This window comes from Pelmatolapia mariae, linkage group LG7 (assembly GCF_036321145.2).
Source record: "Pelmatolapia mariae isolate MD_Pm_ZW linkage group LG7, Pm_UMD_F_2, whole genome shotgun sequence".
Taxonomy (NCBI): domain Eukaryota; kingdom Metazoa; phylum Chordata; class Actinopteri; order Cichliformes; family Cichlidae; genus Pelmatolapia; species Pelmatolapia mariae.
This window is the reverse complement of record NC_086233.1, coordinates 28,779,274-28,797,610: the sequence shown is the minus strand read 5'-3', so window position 1 is coordinate 28,797,610 and position 18,337 is coordinate 28,779,274. Positions and strand designations below refer to the sequence as shown.

The 18,337-nt window shown below is 42.2% G+C and overlaps 1 long non-coding RNA gene across 1 annotated transcript; it reads right to left on the bottom strand.

The window, feature by feature from the left end:
• Nucleotides 1-1,130: 1,130 nt before the first annotated feature.
• LOC134630253 (uncharacterized) lies at nucleotides 1,131-17,550 on the bottom strand. The gene is made up of 3 exons (XR_010094272.1): nucleotides 17,465-17,550; nucleotides 16,712-16,774; nucleotides 1,131-1,283 (listed from the first exon to the last, which is right to left on the bottom strand). It is a non-coding gene; the product is annotated as an uncharacterized LOC134630253 (long non-coding RNA).
• Between the last annotated feature and the right edge of the window lie 787 nt (nucleotides 17,551-18,337).

Genomic DNA, 18,337 nt, shown 5'->3' with positions numbered 1-18,337 from the left:
GTTGTGAGTCTCAAGTAAGTTGCCTACAATGATATTTAAGGCCCAGCAGGTGTCAGTATGGAGCAAAACAGCAAAACTGTGTCCACACAGTTTGGGGAATGTGCTGAAACGCTTCACGAGGCCTCATCTACCCATCACTACCAATTAGTTTGCCAAATAACAACTTGGCCTATGGCATCAATTAGTGCACAACTATACAAAAAACATCAAGTTACAGTCAAAATCTATCAAAGTCATTCAAGCTGCGCTCAAGCTGCGATCAACAGAAAGTTTTGCCTCATGCTCACCCTACCTTTCTGCTCACCAACATCAGGTGCAGTGAACAGGTGAGTGCAACCACATTTATCATCTACCACACCCATGAGGCACGCCCCACACCCGTGCACCAATACAGTGAGTCCATTTAAACCAACCCACTTAGTCAAAAAAGAGCAACTCATATGGCTCCTACATTACTTATATAATCAAGATAAAATACTTTTCCACTCGATAAAGGTTAACGTGAGGGTTCGTGGTGGTTAGGGACAAATGCAATCACATGGCAAGATGCTGTAAACGGACCAAACTTCAGTCAGGAGCACAACTGAGATAATCCATCCACAATACGAGGTTAGTCATTAATATACAGCAACAACATGGGAATAGAGCAGCTGTGATAGAATACAGCATTAATGAATCAATGGTACAGAAGTGGAGGAAGCAAGAAGAATGAGTTGAATAAAGTTTGATTTATCTGACTGCTTTGTTTCGCTTAATGTGCCTTATAATCCCGTGCACCTTATGGTCCGAAAAATACATATTTGGCTTTTTTATTTGGCACACTGCAGTTTAATGTTGCAAAGCACCTCTTTTTAACTTCAGTGGATATTATAAATGGTTATGCTCAGGATATGTCAGCCCATTTCTACTGGAAATGCATTTGGGTTAAACTTTCAGCAAGGAATTTGCATTTGCACTGTTAAATTTTGATATAGCTTTAATGCATAAAAAAAACCAGCTGCTTGTTTAAGTGAAAATAAATGGATGGATTTTTTCTTTTTGCGCTAGTTGTGGAGTTATATTTTGTCTCGCATCAATTATATCGTCAGTTATATCGTTATCGCAAATTTTCAAATATATATGGTGATAAATATTTTTGGCCATATCGCCCTGCTCTAGTCTTTAACTTCCCTTAAGTAGAGTGGCAGTGGATGTGGGTTGGAGATGCAATGAGCTTGAACCTGCAGGCGACCATCTTCACTGACCACACCATCTGTGACGGAGGACCCATCTCTCCTGTTGTCCTGCAAGCAAACAATCATATTTTTTGGAACATGAACTTAATTGCTTTCCTAAAATATTTTTTTCTGCATTTGGTATAGAACAGACTCAAATTTAGACAATCTCAGGCTCCCTCCCCACTGGAGAGTTGACATTCAATGTCCCAATTGTCAGTCTGGATAGCCCTGACCACCAACCAACACTGTTACGAGTTCAAAATATTGGGGATGGATACAAGAGGAAAACCAAAATAACAACACTGGTCCGGCAGGGTCAAGTCAAAACAATGATTTTAATGCACACGTGTGGGAGATGAATACGGCGCGCCGACAGCATCGATCTCTCACCGAAAACCACACAACAATAGTTTTTATGAACCTCAGGGTATTAGAACGCCCCCTCATGCGTAAAGTAGGTACAATACAATCAATGTTGACAACTTTTAACACATTAAAAGAACATCTTCCTCTTCCCGAGGCCAGATCCTTCCCAGTAATCTTCTAACTCTGCTTATCCCCTGGAACAAACAGTCTCTCCTGCAAGCACAATCAAACAGCTACAAGGCCTTGCAAACTGTTTTCTAAATATTTGAACTCTCCCCTTCACACGAGTTTAACTACTGCTTGTGTGTGTGCGTGTGTGCCTCGACCTCAGCATTCACTCTGTCTGTAAGGACAGAGGCCAACTCTTCATATGTGGAATAACCTAACTGAAACCATACAGCTAATATGTTGAATAAATGTTCTAATCAAATGCCACTACTCAAAGCTTAATAAAAGAATATAAATGAATAAAGGATAATGATGCATAACATGGTATATGTGTTTTGTAAGCGTGTGCGGCCTTCTACGCTCTGAGCCACTTCCCTCAATAGATCAATCAGACATCCCGCTGACTGTAGCTTTTAACCCTTACTGACTTGAGCACAACTCCATAATAAGCACCAGGGGGCAATATGTATAAAGATGATCATGGTTACACCTGCAATGAAAGATTATATGATTATACTAACACCTGTAAATAGAAGATTAACATGAGGTTATAACAATCACTGTCATCCAAACTAATGTAATGTCAATAGCTTCAATAAATGCTTTAATGTAATGCTTATTATATGATTCTGATGCAATGATAAAATAACAGTAAAATATATTTTCTCATGACCTCTGGATTACTCCAGAGGTCACCACACTTAGTTTTGTGTCACTCCTCGACCTACACAGCCACCTCCATGTCCATTAATGGCATCATGGGCCCCGGAACCACCGTTCCCAGGTCCACTGCCCTCGCTCTGACCCTCTCAAGCCGTCCTCTGGCTCAGGAATGAGTCAACAACCTCAGGTGTTCAAAGAGGCGTTCTCACCCCCTTACCCCGTTGAAATCCCCCTTACACTCGTCAGACACGTCGTCTGGTGTCCGTGCCTTTCTCTGTAAGAGACAGAAAACCAAAACACCGCCCTACCTAATCTTCATAATCTAACTTTATTGTTCATTGTTCTTTCAGTACTGCAAATTTGGTTTAGAATATCATGTTCAGGGCTCTCTGACCCAGCAACTTATTCTAACCATAATCTATGTGTGTGTAAGCATGTTTGCATTTACCCCTCTGCACTCAAGGCCAATACCTACAATATATCAGTCCGGACAATCACGCCGAACGAAGCTTATGACCTTCAAGACCGAGCGCTAACTCATTATGAGCACATTTGCAATGTGTGTATGAAAATTATTAGAACCACTCATTTTAATCAAAGACAGCAAAAACAAATTAACCATTTCAATTCTAACATTTGCCCCCTTTTCACAAAAAACATGTGTTTCCTTTAGCCTACCGTCCCAGAGTTTCCTCTCCAGTGTGATACTCAGCATCTCGTGAACACAGGCATTTTATCTTCTAAACGCTATTCAGTTTATTTAAATCATTAACGCTCAAACATGGAAATATTGATATATGCTTCCCAGTTGCTCCCTAAAAAATTCTGGGAACAATAAGGTCATTATCAGCTTAAGTTTTACCATACCGACATTATTAAACACACAAGTAAAGTCATAAAAATGTTCATAACACCATTGTTTTATGTTAAACTTCCCCCCTTTTGACACAATCCCTTGTGTCGGATTCATCCGAGCTAGAAAATTAAAAGAAAAGGTTAGTGACATCATATCTCAGAAAGTATCAGAAATTCTCTTCTCCCGTGTTGTTGCTCCAGCCTTGTCTTCCTGTGCTAGGGAATGAAATCAATTTAGTTATCATGATTGACCTGTTACACTCCGGGCTCCGCCCAGAGCCTGCATCCGCAGAATTGCCTAGAAACAAAACCTGTATTAATATGAACTTCACATATAAAACGCCTTTCTAAATTTTTATTTCCCCCTTGTTTTCCCTCGCTGACCACAGCAGGGGAATCTATGTCTTGATTCAGCCATGAATCCAGCTCACCTGATTCATCACTGAGCCCAACCGTCACTGGCATCTGATAGTGTGGCACTGCATCTTCTTCTCTTAGTGTCACTATTTTCAATCTGTTAATTACAATTCTTGAACATGAAGTAGACTGTGTTTATAACAAGTCAATACAGCTGTAAATGTGGCCAATTATCAATCAATTAACAGTCAATAACAAAATCATAGCTTTTATTTTATGCATGTTTAAGTCAACCACTTACCCAGAGGATCCTCAATCCCAGAAAATTTCTTCTCCACCTTTAATACTGTCTGTCATCCGTCCATGCCCTGGCAACTGGGCTATCCAGAGCTGTATCATTTTGAAATATACATACAACAAGCCAAACCATACCTTGGTCACACCAACCCCTCTCTCCACCCTGAGGATGTCCAACGCCATCCTAGTCTGGACTGTGAAAGGTGACTTTAACGCCGACTGTTTCAACAATCCAGTTTACTGCCTTCCCTGGTCAGGTTAGCCAATGTCTGCACACTAGTATAAACATAATCAACATGGTCCGCATTATATTGCATGTTATTTCACAGTATTATAGACTCCAAACCTCCATCCTTCTGTGGGTCGCTAAATTACGTTTATCCAGAACTCCGTTCTGTCTCTAAATTTTGGAGAATTTTATGCTTGTTGTCAAGATTTGAAGAACCTTGAGTTGTTAAGTTCTCCCAATTCTTTCGGTCCTTTGGGCTAAAGGAAGGACACTGCTCGGTGTATAAATGCTTGATCGACCATTACTTTATTCCATACAATTCAACACTTTTAAGCATAAACCATCGTAAAAGCCTAAACATGCACATTCTTTCTCTCACACGGCGCCTAAGTAGCGGCCTTGGCTCCCGTTTTATCTCCTCCTGATGAGATGAGGCAGAAAACCTCTCCGGTATATTCTGCTCTCTTCTAATCAGACAAATAAGGTCATAATTCTCTAAAAACAGTATTTCTTATAATTCCCCGGTATAATGCATTATAAAACAATATCATTCATGCACAATAAATCAGCAGTCCAATGTAATACAAATCAGTTTAAACAAGTGTAATAGTTATCACCTTCTTTTAATCCAGGAGAACAATGCAAACTAAAACTACATAATAGTTTCACCATCTAGTTTCACAATATAATAATCTTACAATTCCCCCTTTGTGATCTCTTTTTTAAAGAGATCACCTACACCTCATAATCCAGTTTTGTGAGGTCCATTGCTTTTTTTTGCTCCTAAATCTAAGGTCCTCTGTCCCCCTTTAACGAGTGGAGTATAATGACTTCTATGTTAGCGCATATCAGATGCAACACAAACTAAATTTACAACAACAACCCAGTTTTTAATTATAAGAATTCAATTCAAATCTATGGTTTTATCACCCCCATCGGGGCTTACCTTTCCCACTACTGATAATATTTCTCCCTCGAATATTGGCAATTGCCCTCCTTTGGTGGCGAAAAGCTGTTGGTGTGGTCAAGCGGGTGCTATAGGAAACAAAAGCTCAGGACAGAACAGTTATCAGTCATGTACTTCATACAGAATTTGCATACATTTTGATTTCATATTGATCCTCTGAGTGTAGTGGTACATTTCACCTGAATTTGTCAAAAGGAATTTTATAAAATACACGAAACACAATAGGTTTTCTTTCTTCACTTTGCTCTTGTTCTTATGCAGCGCCACATCCTATCACATGGCCCTGTCGGTTATATTCTACTTTTTAAATTTCTGACCGTTTCAAGAAAGAACCTAATTCACATGGACCAGTGTTTGTTATTACATATCTCTTATTCTGAATGTGAAGTTTTCCATTTCCCTGATAATCATGCATTTTATTAAAGTTTTGGCTTTTTCTCCATAAACGTTAATTGACTTTTTACAGTGGCCTGCTATGGTTAATAATAACATGTTCAGTCATTAGTAACATCAAACCTTTCCTTCACTGTAGCCTTTGACATTCCCCAACATTTTTAAGGTGGATATAATGTAATGACTTTAATCGAAACACAACTAATAAAACACAATTTTCTTAATGCAAACATCAATAACTCAAAATTAGCAACCAAACGGTTAAGTCCGCAGCTCCACACTCTCATGTGAAGCTACATTCTCCCCCTCCAGTCTCTGTTATCTTCCTACAAAAACAAGGCAAGACAAAACATCCACCCTTCTCTCACAGGCTGGGTGAATTGTCTGTCGACATTTATTAATCCTAAAGTTGGTGCAGTCTTTATCTCAGTCTCAAGTCAGTCCATCACAGTCCAGTTACATGCATACATTCACACACATTCGTACCAGATATTGCTGATAATGGAGTCTCACACGCAACCTATTCGAGTATCCATCACCAGCAAGATGACGCCATCATTTTAAAGGAAACAATTCCTTGTTTTTTAGACTGGATTGACTCGCTGCAATCCTTATAGACTCAGGACTTCTCATGTGATCAGTGTCCCATATAAGTGAAGTTCTCCCAAGCCCATTTTAATCATGGAGAAAAACACTTTGCGACTGTTTTCAGTAAGAATATTTTATCGAGCTTTAAAGTTCAATCTCTCAGGCCTGGATTAAAGAGCTGATTTGTTAAATCAGGAACTCTCAAAATACCAAAATATCACCACCGGTGGATCACACCTCTCAGATTTTCTTATCTCAGTGCACTGTAACAAAAGCAAAAACAAACGTCACCAATAAAATACTAATAAAATACCAAATACTGGGGCCCGTTGCAGACATGTCCACGCATAGACCCATCTCTCTCTCTCTTAGAGAAAGAAAACAGGCGTGAGGTTCTGGGGGCGCTCCGTCTCTGGGCTGGGGCCCTGGCCGGGCCTCGGGGGCTCGGGTCCTGGTTGGTGTGTTGCTGGGGTTGTGGGCGGGTGGGTATATGGGGGCCCAGTCCTGGCGCAGGGCGCCGCCGGTGCATCGAGCCACCTGGGGGACTCTTCAACTGGTGGGGGAGGTTGTCACATCTTCCAGGAGCTTTCCTCTCCTCAGGAATTCTCTCTGCAGGAGGGGGAGATATAGGAGAGGTGGAGGAAGATCTCAGCCTGGGCGTCTATTGTCTTGTGTAGTCTGGAAGATGAGTGGATGATGGGGTGGGTGCAGTTTTCTCTGTAGTGGGGTCGGGTGGGCTGTCCCGGGCTCTGTGGGGCCGGGCGGCGCTGCTGCACTGGGCCCTGGTCCGGATGGGCCTGGGCCCCCTTTCCCTGGCGGGTTGCAGAGCATGGGGGTGCCTACTGGGGTCAGCGGGGGAGCTGGCCCCAGGGAGGGGTCACTTGCCCCTCCCTTTCTTCCCTCCCCATCTCCAGCTGCCTCCCTCTTCCCGCTCCACCACAATCACCCACACATGCAGGGCCTTGGGGTAGGGGTGTGTCACCAGGGTGCAGAGGAGGCATCCCCCCCCTCTGTCCCCTTCTGGCTGCCTCTGCCTCAATTTTATCTCACAACTTAGACATTCACATTACTCACACTCTCATAACACATACATATAGGATCTTGGGGGTGGGCTCACAACACGGACTCCAAATTACCATCAGGGTGTACACCGCACCCCTGGCGTAGTTGCCCACCTCTCAATTTTAAATACACGTAGACATTGAGGGCTATCAGGAGGGGCTATGCGCTTACCTGCTGCTCTCTGGCAGGTAGCTCCATGCCCTCCTGGGTTTTAATTGCACCTTAGAACACATATACATCAACACTACATATGAGCGGGTAGAGGGAGGTTTGGAGTCTTCTCACACCCCCGGTCTCTGCGGCCTGCTGGAGCGGGGGGGCTAGGAGGAGGAGTTGGCCGTCCGACTGGGGTCTGGTGTGTGGGGCCTCCCTGCTGCTGCGGAGTCGGGGCAGTCTGCTTCTCCCCACTGCAGGGAAAAGGGTAACACCACCTGGGTCTGGGTGCAGTTTCCCCCTCCAGGGGCAAGGGTACCTAGACCCGGTTCTTAGAGTACGCTTGGGGAGTGTGATTGTGTGTACAGCGTCTCTTTATGTCTGTCTCCACGTTGGTTGAGTGTGGAGTAATTGCCTATGAGAGCATGAGGGTGGGAATGGATGTTTGTATTTGAGTGTGCCTGTATGTCTGTGTCCATATGTCAGGTTGGGTATCAGACGCCACCTCTCTGGGGACATCTCAGGCCCTCCAAGGTTTGGAGGCCTATCTCCCCCCACCACTTCCCCTGCCGGTGGCAGACGCCCTCAGACATCGATGCGTTGGTGGTTCTTTGTGTCCGGGGGTGGGCGTCCTGGTACACACCGGCTCACTCCTTGGTGGCTGCTTATCCGGGCCTGGAACCTGGGGCTCGCTCGGGCCACTTCGGGGGTGGGGTGCCTTCGGCCTCTCGGCCTGGGGCTCGGTCACTCAGGCACAGCTGGCTGCCGGCGGAGCTCACGGGCACGTCACTGCAACCCCCCCTGGCTTCTGCTCCGCGGCTGCTGGGTGACCCCTCATCTGGGACTCTCCTCAGCTCTTTCTGGGACAGTGGCGCGGCTGCCCCTCTGTTGGTCTTCCTTGGTCTCTTGTGTTCTGGGGGCCTCTGGATGTCTGGAGTTTTGATCTCCTCCATACCTGCTTCATGCCCTGGAGGATGGGACTGTGGCCCCCCACACCCTCTAGCAGATCATTACATTAAGGAACCTTTTAAATACAAGCGCGCTCATGCTCACAGGTGTACACACAGGTGATCACACACACAAACTACACCCTTTTTGGCTCCTACCTCAAAGCACACTGTGCGCTGTCGATCTTACGTGCTGCACAATAATGTTTAATATTAAGTATTTAGTGTTATATTCCCATATATCATTGTGATGTTGTTTATTCTATTACTCTCGTTTTCTTCTGCTTGTTTTCTTTTTTCTTTCTCAACAGGTGATCCAGGTGATCGATATATGTATTTTTTGTCTGCTTATTTTGTTGGTTTTTGTTTTTTGCCCTTTATCCCCGTCCCTCTTCTCCGCTGTTTTTTTTTTTTGTTTTGTTTTGTTTTGCTTTTTTCCCCCCTCTTTCTTTCTCCCTTTTCTTTTCCCCTGTCCCGTATCTAGCAAGTTAAAAAAAAAAAAAAAATAAAATAAAATAAAATAAACAATAAAAGGTAAATCAAATGGACCATTACGGCAAGGCTGGGATGGTCCATTTGGTAAAGTAAATCCGTTGGGCATCTTTCTTCGCCTTTAGACAACAATTCTGATGGCAAAAGAACCAAACGGGACAGGTTTAAAAAAAAAAAAAAAAAAAAAAAAAAAAAAAAAGAGAGAAAGAAAACAACCCAAACCTCACTCATAAAAATCGACCTAGTGTTAAGCAAAACCCAAAAATTAACCAAAACTTCACCACAAAGTTCTCCTAACTCCACGGACAATATCGTGTAGGAATACAGGTACCATAACTCCTTTTGCACTGAAAAACATGTTGGATTTACTTGATTCAATAGTGGACACCGGTTGCACACAAATATTTTGTATTGGCAGAAACTTAAACAACTGAGTTAAATCAACACAACTTTTCCATATTCAGTAAACCTGTGCCTTTTGTGTTCATAGAACATGATTGAAACATATTCAGATCAAGTAAGTTGAGCTCTTGGAATATTTCAATCCTTCACAATTCTGTCAATTTATTTCAACACTATTCAATAAGACTTATATAAATACTACTCGGTCACTTAAATACTACATGTTGTCTTCATATCACATACTGTTTAACAAAGTCTAGGTCCCGGTTACCATAAAAATTGAATGGGCCTACAACAACTACCATCCTCCTATCTTTATCCTGGTTGCAGGAGGGCTGGGAAACAACCCTGAAGAGATAGGTTACTAGGCGGGGACGGCTCGCCAGTTTATCACATAAAAACAAACAACCATTTACACTTACATTCACTGGTAATTTAGAATCATCAATTAACCTAGCTCTAATAACTGCATGACTTCTACCTGTGGCAGGAAACCAGAATACCCAAAGAGAAACCACTGCAAACTAGCCAGACTGTGGACTTGAACCCAGGACCTTCTTTTTTTCTTCCAGTGTGTTCCTGCTTTAATTAAGTCTCCATCACCAACATGTGGTGCTCTGAAATAAAACTCACACCGTTAATTCAACATTTTCACTCTGTACCACACAGGCTGTGTGAAGCACAGTAAACAATTCAGTCGAGGCCCTGAGCCATAAACAGACATTGTTTTCATAACCAAACTGCTTTAGACCCTGTCCCTTAAATCTACACAAATGCCCTCTGGGTGACATGAAACGCATTTACCAATAAACAATCAATGGCTTCTTGTTGTTGTGACAGATTCTGTGTTTGGATGTTTGTGTGCAGCATTTTTTCTTTTTTTTTTTGCGTATCAGCATAAGCATTTGTTAGCAAAGCATTCTTCATTGCATCAGCGCATGTGTGTGTGCGCATCACTCTTCATTGCACAAGCGTGTGCATGTGTATGTATCACTTCTAATGCCTCAGCATTTCGATTCAGGTGTGTGGTTGTGTGTGTGTATGTGTGTGTGTCATTTCTCACTCAATCAACGAGTGCACATGTGTTCATGTGTGTGTTTCTCTTCATTCTGAGTCAGTGTATATATATGTGTGTGTTTGTGTGTTCATCACTTTCCTGTTCTGGTGTCTTGGGTAAACCACGGCCTGAAGCGTGCCCTGGGGTCCTGCCCTCCTCCATTTCAGCCTGTTCGCCACCCTTGCTGCTGTTCAAAGTTCAGTCTGTCCTGGTTCTGGCCCCAAATCAGGCAGTGCTTTTCTCCAGTGTCCATGTTCACCGCAGGTGAAACCTGCATCTTCTCCTTGTCCAGCTCCTCCTGAGCCATGCTCAGTTTCTGCTCTGATGCCTTGAGCTCTTACTGAGGACAGAAACCTCAGAGTCTTTTCCGTACACGTCAGATTGAAGTTTATTGATGTTTTCCTTGCTTTGCTCCACGGACTTCTGCACCTCTGCTGTCCGGCTCTTCTCAGAGGTCAGCTCCTGGCTGAGCCCCGACACCTGTGCCTTCAGCTTATTTTCTTCTTGTGCTTTTGTCCGTTCTGAGGTGCCTCCTGACCTCAGTTACTCCTCCTGTCTCTGGCACGCCTTTTTTGCTGCCGTGTTGGTCCATCACTGTCCTGCACAGTGTTAATGCAGAGTTGTTAAGGTCAGCATTCTGTTGCTCGGCCTCACCTTTCATCCGGGCTTAATGGGCGTCTCGTCACAGCTCTGTCAGCTGAAGCTGTCTCAAAATCTCCCCCGTGTAGTGAAACGAGCCTTGGGTTTAACGCGCTCCGTCTCTGCTGCATGAGATCGCTTTCCTGCAGCACTGTTTACATTTTCAGGTTGTTGTTGTGGGTCCAGCTGCTGCAGCGTTTGGTCAGGGTCACATCAAAGATGGCAGAGGGGAGAGCAGGAGTCCAGGTCAGCCTCGGCTTTCCGGGCTGGCAACGCAGCCTGCAATTAAACATAAAGAGATAAAACAAAACAAAACAAAAACAGACGAACAGGAAAATGATGTTGTTTTGGCTGTGTTATTCAGAGAGGGGAGAAACACCGGGCCAGGCCCTGTGTCAGCCTTCTCTCACCCTTTTGTTTTTTCTCACCGTATAATCAACCCACCAAGTTGACAGGACAACACAGGTACATGTTAAAATTCTTAGGATCGTGTTTAAAAGCCCAAAAAGCAATTTCCTTCCTTCAGTAATCACTTATATTATTCAATCAGCAGAAAACATCTCACAATTTGACTCTTAACCACTAAATCTGTTGTTTCAACACTGGTTGGTCATACCAGTATCTTTCTTTTTGAAGTTAAGTTGTTGTCCTGCAACCCAGAGAGTTTATTTGTTAGTAGTGGATAAACTTCATCATTAAAACAACAGGTGTCTGTTCATTTTCGCTGCTTTAACCTTGCTGGAAAATCTTCACATGTTCATGAGTGTAAGCTGTTTCTTCATTGCATGTGTGTGCGTTTGTAGGTGGGTTATTTTAACTTGCTTCTCCAGCAAGGCATTCCTCTAACAAGTGCCTTTCTCATACATTTCTCTGGTTGTGTGTGTGTTTTTATTTTGTTTCCCAACTTTTGATTTCCCACCTTAAATAACAGCATTCCTTGTCTTCAGCCAGGAGTTAGGGCTTGCTCGTGAGATTCAGGGACACATGGTGCTAACAACAATTTAGCCAAAAACTTGCCTGAAAATTTCCAGTGATGGTAACCGATAACCGGATGAGAAGATGTCTTTTAAGCTTCTTCTCAGGGTGGGGACCAAGTAAGAGGTCAAGGCTGTAAAATTTTGAGCCAGTCTGTCGTCCTAATCCTGTTAATCTATCCTTTTTCGCTGTACTCAGGTTTCCAGGTTGAGAGAAATCCACCTGTATTAACACACTAAAACATTCAATTAGTATTCCATTTCTGAAAACCGCCATTCACTTCATCTACCTAGATTTTACTCTCTCTCTGTCTGGGTGCATACTCCACACAGTCTGGCAGTTGCCTTTTATGGGCATGCAGAGTTCCTGTCACACACACACACAGCTACTCACACCCAGCAGCTGCAAAGTTGTCTTCACGGTATCTATCCGCACACTTAGCCACAATCATCCGCTCCTCAATATCAATGTATAAAACCAGTATTACCCCTAGAAACACACACACCCTCAAGAATTCACTGTATTTAATCCTTTATTCATACTCACTGAGACAAATGCAATTCATGTAAAGAAAATCCCCTATAGGTGAAATTTCAATTTGGCACGGCCCTGAAATAAGCATGCCCTTTATCTACACAAAATTAAGTTGCTACACCACATATAGTGGTGAAATTCATGCTTAATCACACCCTATATAATGATAGAACCAAACAGTAAAGTAAATTAAATGTAAATGCTTATATTATTCAACTAAAACAATAACCACTTAAAGATCTTATAAAATCATGCTTCACACCGCAAACATGATCCAAATCATTTTATGATTTTATCATTACAAATACAATTTTCTTTAAAGTCTGTCTGTAAGTACAAATCAATTTAAACTTTTCACCAGACTTATGTTAAACTGCCCCTAACAAGTCCACTTTATTGCGTGCTCATAGATTTTTTTTATCAGAGAGATTCACCAAATGTACTTTGTTTAAGCTTATTGCTCTGTCACGCTCATTAGGCTACGTTCACACTGCAGGCGAAAGCGCATCAAATCCGATTTTTTCGACCCTATGCGACCCGTATCCGATCATGGTATGACAGTGTGAACGGCACAAATCCGATATTTTCAAATCCGATCTGGGTCACTTTCGTAAGTGGTACTGAATCCGATACGTATCCGATGTTTTAGAAAGCGACTGCTGTGTGAACGGTCAGGTCGCATTAAATCCGTCTTTTACGTCACTGACACAAGACAGACGCCGATTATCAGCGCCGGAGAAGCGCCCGATAGGACATCGCGAACGCTTCCTGGCCATCCAGTGTAGATGTTAGTGAAACTGTTGGGAAGACAACGTTGGAGAAACGTGAACATTTTATTTGTACTGTATAATCTGCAGAATCTGACAGTAATCTGCAGCTATCCTTTGAAGCACCGCTCCTCTAAAACAGCAATAAGGATAATTATTAGGTTATATACATTATTATGTAAATAACAAAATAACTTAAAGCAAAAATTGTGAAACGTAAAGTCCGAAGTCTTTATTTTAAGGGCCATCAGTCAAACAATATTGTTTGCTCTGGGTCTAAACAGCACCTTGTGTGTGACATCTTCTTTTGCGCATGCGGGCCGCTTTGAGCGTTCACACTGGAGAGCGTTTGCTGTCGCATTTTATGTGTAGTGTGAACAAGCAGACAAAAAAATCGGATTTGATCAAAAAATCGGAATTGAGCATTAAGACCTGCAGTGTGAACGTAGCAGCTCATGACTGCTTAAAGCCTGTGTCTGGAGTTGACCACAGAGGCAGAACATCATTCAATCCTCCACGATGGCAAACTCCACTTTCTCTGTATCAAGATAGCTCATACTCTAAATACACCATACATTATACTAAAGCCAAACGGTAACTTGATTTATCAAAAATATCTATCTATGTGTTTTCAAGCTGAGAGAAAAAGAAACTCAACCTTTTGTATCATCATGTATACATTACTTGAATCAAAAGCATTTTCAAACTCTAAAACATCCAGCTTTGCATCACAATATGCCAACCACAGCCATTAATCACATATTCACAACAATACACTTCTCATGAGGTTTTCACCAAAATCAAAACAGACCTTTACCAGTAATTTCAGTGAGCAGACTTTTAATTTTGTCAATGTCCAATTTGGCACACTTCGGAATAAATCAACAGGTAGTGCCTCACCTTTTAGATGTGACCGGTCTGCCCACTCACTTCAGCTCACTGGCTCGCGCCTGTCCGTTCGACCACCTCGGACCGTCCAAGCCTCCAGATTCAACTTCCACCCCAATACCTCAGGACGAGCCCCCATAACTGTTATGAGTTCAAAATATTGGGGATGGATACAAGAGGAAAACCAAAATAACAACACTGGTCCAGCCGGGTCAAGTCAAAACGATGATTTTAATGCACACGTGTGGGAGATGAATACTGCGCCGACAGCATCGATCTCTCACCGAAAACCACACAACAATAGTTTTTATGAACCTCAGGGTATTAGAACGCCCCCTCATGCGTAAAGTAGGTACAATACAATCAATGTTGACAACTTTTAACACATTAAAAGTAGAGATGGACCGATCTGATATTACGTATCGGTATCGGTCCGATACTGACGTAAATTGCTGGATCGGATATCGGTGAGAAATAAAAAATGTAATCCGATCCATTAAATATCAAAAAAGCACCTCACAAAACTTGCGACACGGCGTAACTCGGCTCATAACCGTAGCATGTCGGAGCAGTGTGCTCACGTGATAGAGCGGCTGTGTGTATTTGTAGCCTCGCTAGCAAACCAGCATTTCATCTCCGAGGAAGTTATCCCAGAGAGAAGTAAAGCAAGTGTGTAAGTTCATCTCTGAATGTTTGTAAAGCGTACCTACGTTAAGCTTAACAACCGATATATGGAGCGACTGCCTCTCTCTCCCTCCCTCTCCTGCCGCTACTTCATGAAACTGCTTAATGATCAGCTGATCGGCTTTTCTGTCGCGAGTCCGTCTCTCTTCTTTGTTTTTGGCTCACTTTGCACCAGAAAGAGGAAACCAGCGGCTGAACAACAGCAGCACGTTTAACCTTGATAAGCTGTCGTTAGAATTTATTTAATATTACTTTCTAGACCAGGATCCTTTGTATGTAGCTGACGGCTGGTAACTGTGCAGGGGCGGATCTAGCAAAGTTTAGCCAGGGGGGCCGATAGGGCATTAACAGGGAAAAGGGGGCACAAAGACATACTTTTCTTTCTTATTCTCATTTAAAATGTCTAGCTTTTAATAAATAATTATCTGAATCTTACACCCAAAGTTTTAATCTGATGTAAAATGTATAGAAGTTCATTACTGTATATAGTAACTGTTAAGTCTAATATACCCTAGTAAGCTATAGTACTTTTTCCTTTGGGAAGATACCATCTGTGCAGTCTGCAATTCTGTAGAAGAAAGATGTTGAATCTATTTAATTATTCTTGAAAAATAATTTATTTCGGTGCATTTTTTTTTCACACTGCATCAAATTAAAGTTGATTACGTTGATTAAGCATCATGAGGTGGGGGGTGGTTCCCTTTTTTTTTTTTTGCTGGCAGTTTGCAACCCTATTAGTTAGGTTGCTTAATATTTCTGCTAAGTACTCTTTAAAATACCAGAATAGGAAGGATGGAGTAGGTTTAAGTTTATTAGATTGATCAGTATTGCTGAACTATGAAATATTTTGGGTGCAGTGTATTTTTTACATACAGGTATAACAGAATAGCTTTAGTGTTGTTGTTTATTTAAACTTGAGTATGAACTTATACAAAATGCAGCAAGATATTAAAAAAACAGTTTTATTGATTAAAAAACACACTATATCGGATTAATATCGGTATCGGCAGATATCCAAATTTATGATATCGGTATCGGTATCGGACATAAAAAAGTGGTATCGTGCCATCTCTAATTAAAAGAACATCTTCCTCTTCCCGAGGCCAGATCCTTCCCAGTAATCTTCTAACTCTGCTTATCCCCTGGAACAAACAGTCTCTCCTGCAAGCACAATCAAACAGCTACAAGGCCTTGCAAACTGTTTTCTAAATATTTGAACTCTCCCCTTCACATGAGTTTAACTACTGCTTGTGTGTGTGCGTGTGTGCCTCGACCTCAGCATTCACTCTGTCTGTAAGGACAGAGGCCAACTCTTCATATGTGGAATAACCTAACTGAAACCATACAGCTAATATGTTGAATAAATGTTCTAATCAAATGCCACTACTCAAAGCTTAATAAAAGAATATAAATGAATAAAGGATAATGATGCATAACATGGTATATGTGTTTTGTAAGCGTGTGCGGCCTTCTACGCTCTGAGCCACTTCCCTCAATAGATCAATCAGACATCCCGCTGACTGTAGCTTTTAACCCTTACTGACTTGAGCACAACTCCATAATAAGCACCAGGGGGCAATATGTATAAAGATGATCATGGTTACACCTGCAATGAAAGATTATATGATTATACTAACACCTGTAAATAGAAGATTAACATGAGGTTATAACAGTCACTGTCATCCAAACTTTAATGTAATGTCAATAGCTTCAATAAATGCTTTAATGTAATGCTTATTACATATGATTCTGATGCAATGATAAAATAACAGTAAAATATATTTTCTCAACACACAATAATGTCATGAAAGCATCATTTTAAAAAGGGCTATGCAAACATGGCCAATAACTTTCATTCTAATGATGTGCAAAATGATTTGGGCACAAAACAAATTTTGCTGTTAGAAAACTTGCAGACTTCACTATATACAGTGTAAACCCTCTAAACTAAGTTTGGGGGATGTGATCTTTCAAGAAATGCAGACCAAACTGTTGTTGTTTGTTTACTTACACAGCATGTCTTGTAGAATTAACTGGAGTCACAGCAACAGCATAGTGCAGTCATATCTCAAGTCTAATAACAGAAGACAGGAAAAGATCAGTAAAGAAACAACTTTCCCAAACCATAGCAAAATTAAACAATAAGTAAAACAGGCTGATCTAAAGTATGATTAAAGTTCAGCCTGATTAATATAAATGTCACTGACAGTTGCTAATATATTGGAAAACCAAAACACTGAGTTGATTTCTTTTTGTCCAACAACAGGAGTGCTGGTCCCGAGCCTCAAAGACAGTAAGAAGCAAGCAGAGGGAGAAAAAAAACAGAACACTTTTCAGAAACTGATTTCATCCTTAATGGCTGTGCAATCACGGGCGACCGTGGCTCAGGGGGTTGGGAAGGGCACCTGTAACCGGAAGGTCGCCGGTTCGATCCCCGGCTTCTGTCCTGGTTGTTGTGTCCTTGGGCAAGACACTTTACCCTACCGCCTACTGGTGTTGGCCAGAGGGATATGGCAGCCTCGCTTCTGTCAGTCTGCCCCAGAGCAGCTGTGGCTACAACCGTAGCTTGCCTCCACCAGTGTGTGAATGTGAGCGTAAATGAATAATGGCATTGTAAAGCGCTTTCGGTGCCTTAAAGCTCACAAAACTATTTCCACAACCACCAAACAGCAAATGAGAGCAGGCACACGGATTCCACACAAAGACGTAACACAGAGCGGACCCGACGCATCAGAATCAGCTTTGTCTTTCTCGGCTTTCTCACCCGATGATAACATCTTGAGCTGACGCTTCTCCAGGTTTGATCAACATATTCCATAACAAATGCTGGCACTATGAACATGCGGACTGATCCGCGAGGGAGAAGGACGGTAGTGACCTGGCATTTTCAAAACACATCTTTCATCCTTCCGCAGTGAGAAGCAAAACTTCCGGCTTACTTAGTATTTTCTAAATTAAGACAACTCAAATAAATTGAGTTTATCAGCATTTTTGCATAAAAAGTACTGGTAACTTTTGACCAGTTGGTCTTCCTCGTATACGAGAAACAGCCAATGATGTTGCCAAAATGCTGCTGTAACAAAGACTTTCTGAATCCTGCTTCTGAAGTCATGTGTAGGCAACTCCTCACAGGTTCTCTTGGTTGTCCTTTTGTGTATTGTTCTAAATAATAAAGAAAACCTCTAGGGTTTTATTTCTGCTTTCAATGTTGTGTTCAAATCATTTAATAAAAGTCTGCGTCACAGTCGTAGCCGACCCGAGAGAAAAGGACTCCAATGCAGGATGCAGATGGAGCACAGGGAACGTTTAAGTGACAAAGTTTATTTAGAAAACAAGTGAATGCAACAAGGCTATTCAACTGTGAACTAAGCAGCGAGTTTACACTTGTGCCGTGAACAAAGCCAAAACTATGGAGCACTTATGCAATCAATCTGAGCTAAGCAAACAATAAGTGAGATTTCAATTAATGAAACTGCAGTTCTGCGATTTGGGGGCCAAAGGGAGAGTCAGACTGGATGGAGGGTCCTGGGCAAGGGTCAGAGTCACTGAAACAAGAGTAACCAAGTTCAGGTATGGTTCCAGAAGAATGCTGGCAGATATTGGCTCTGAAAGTTCCTGTAAACTGCTTCCTTGTCGC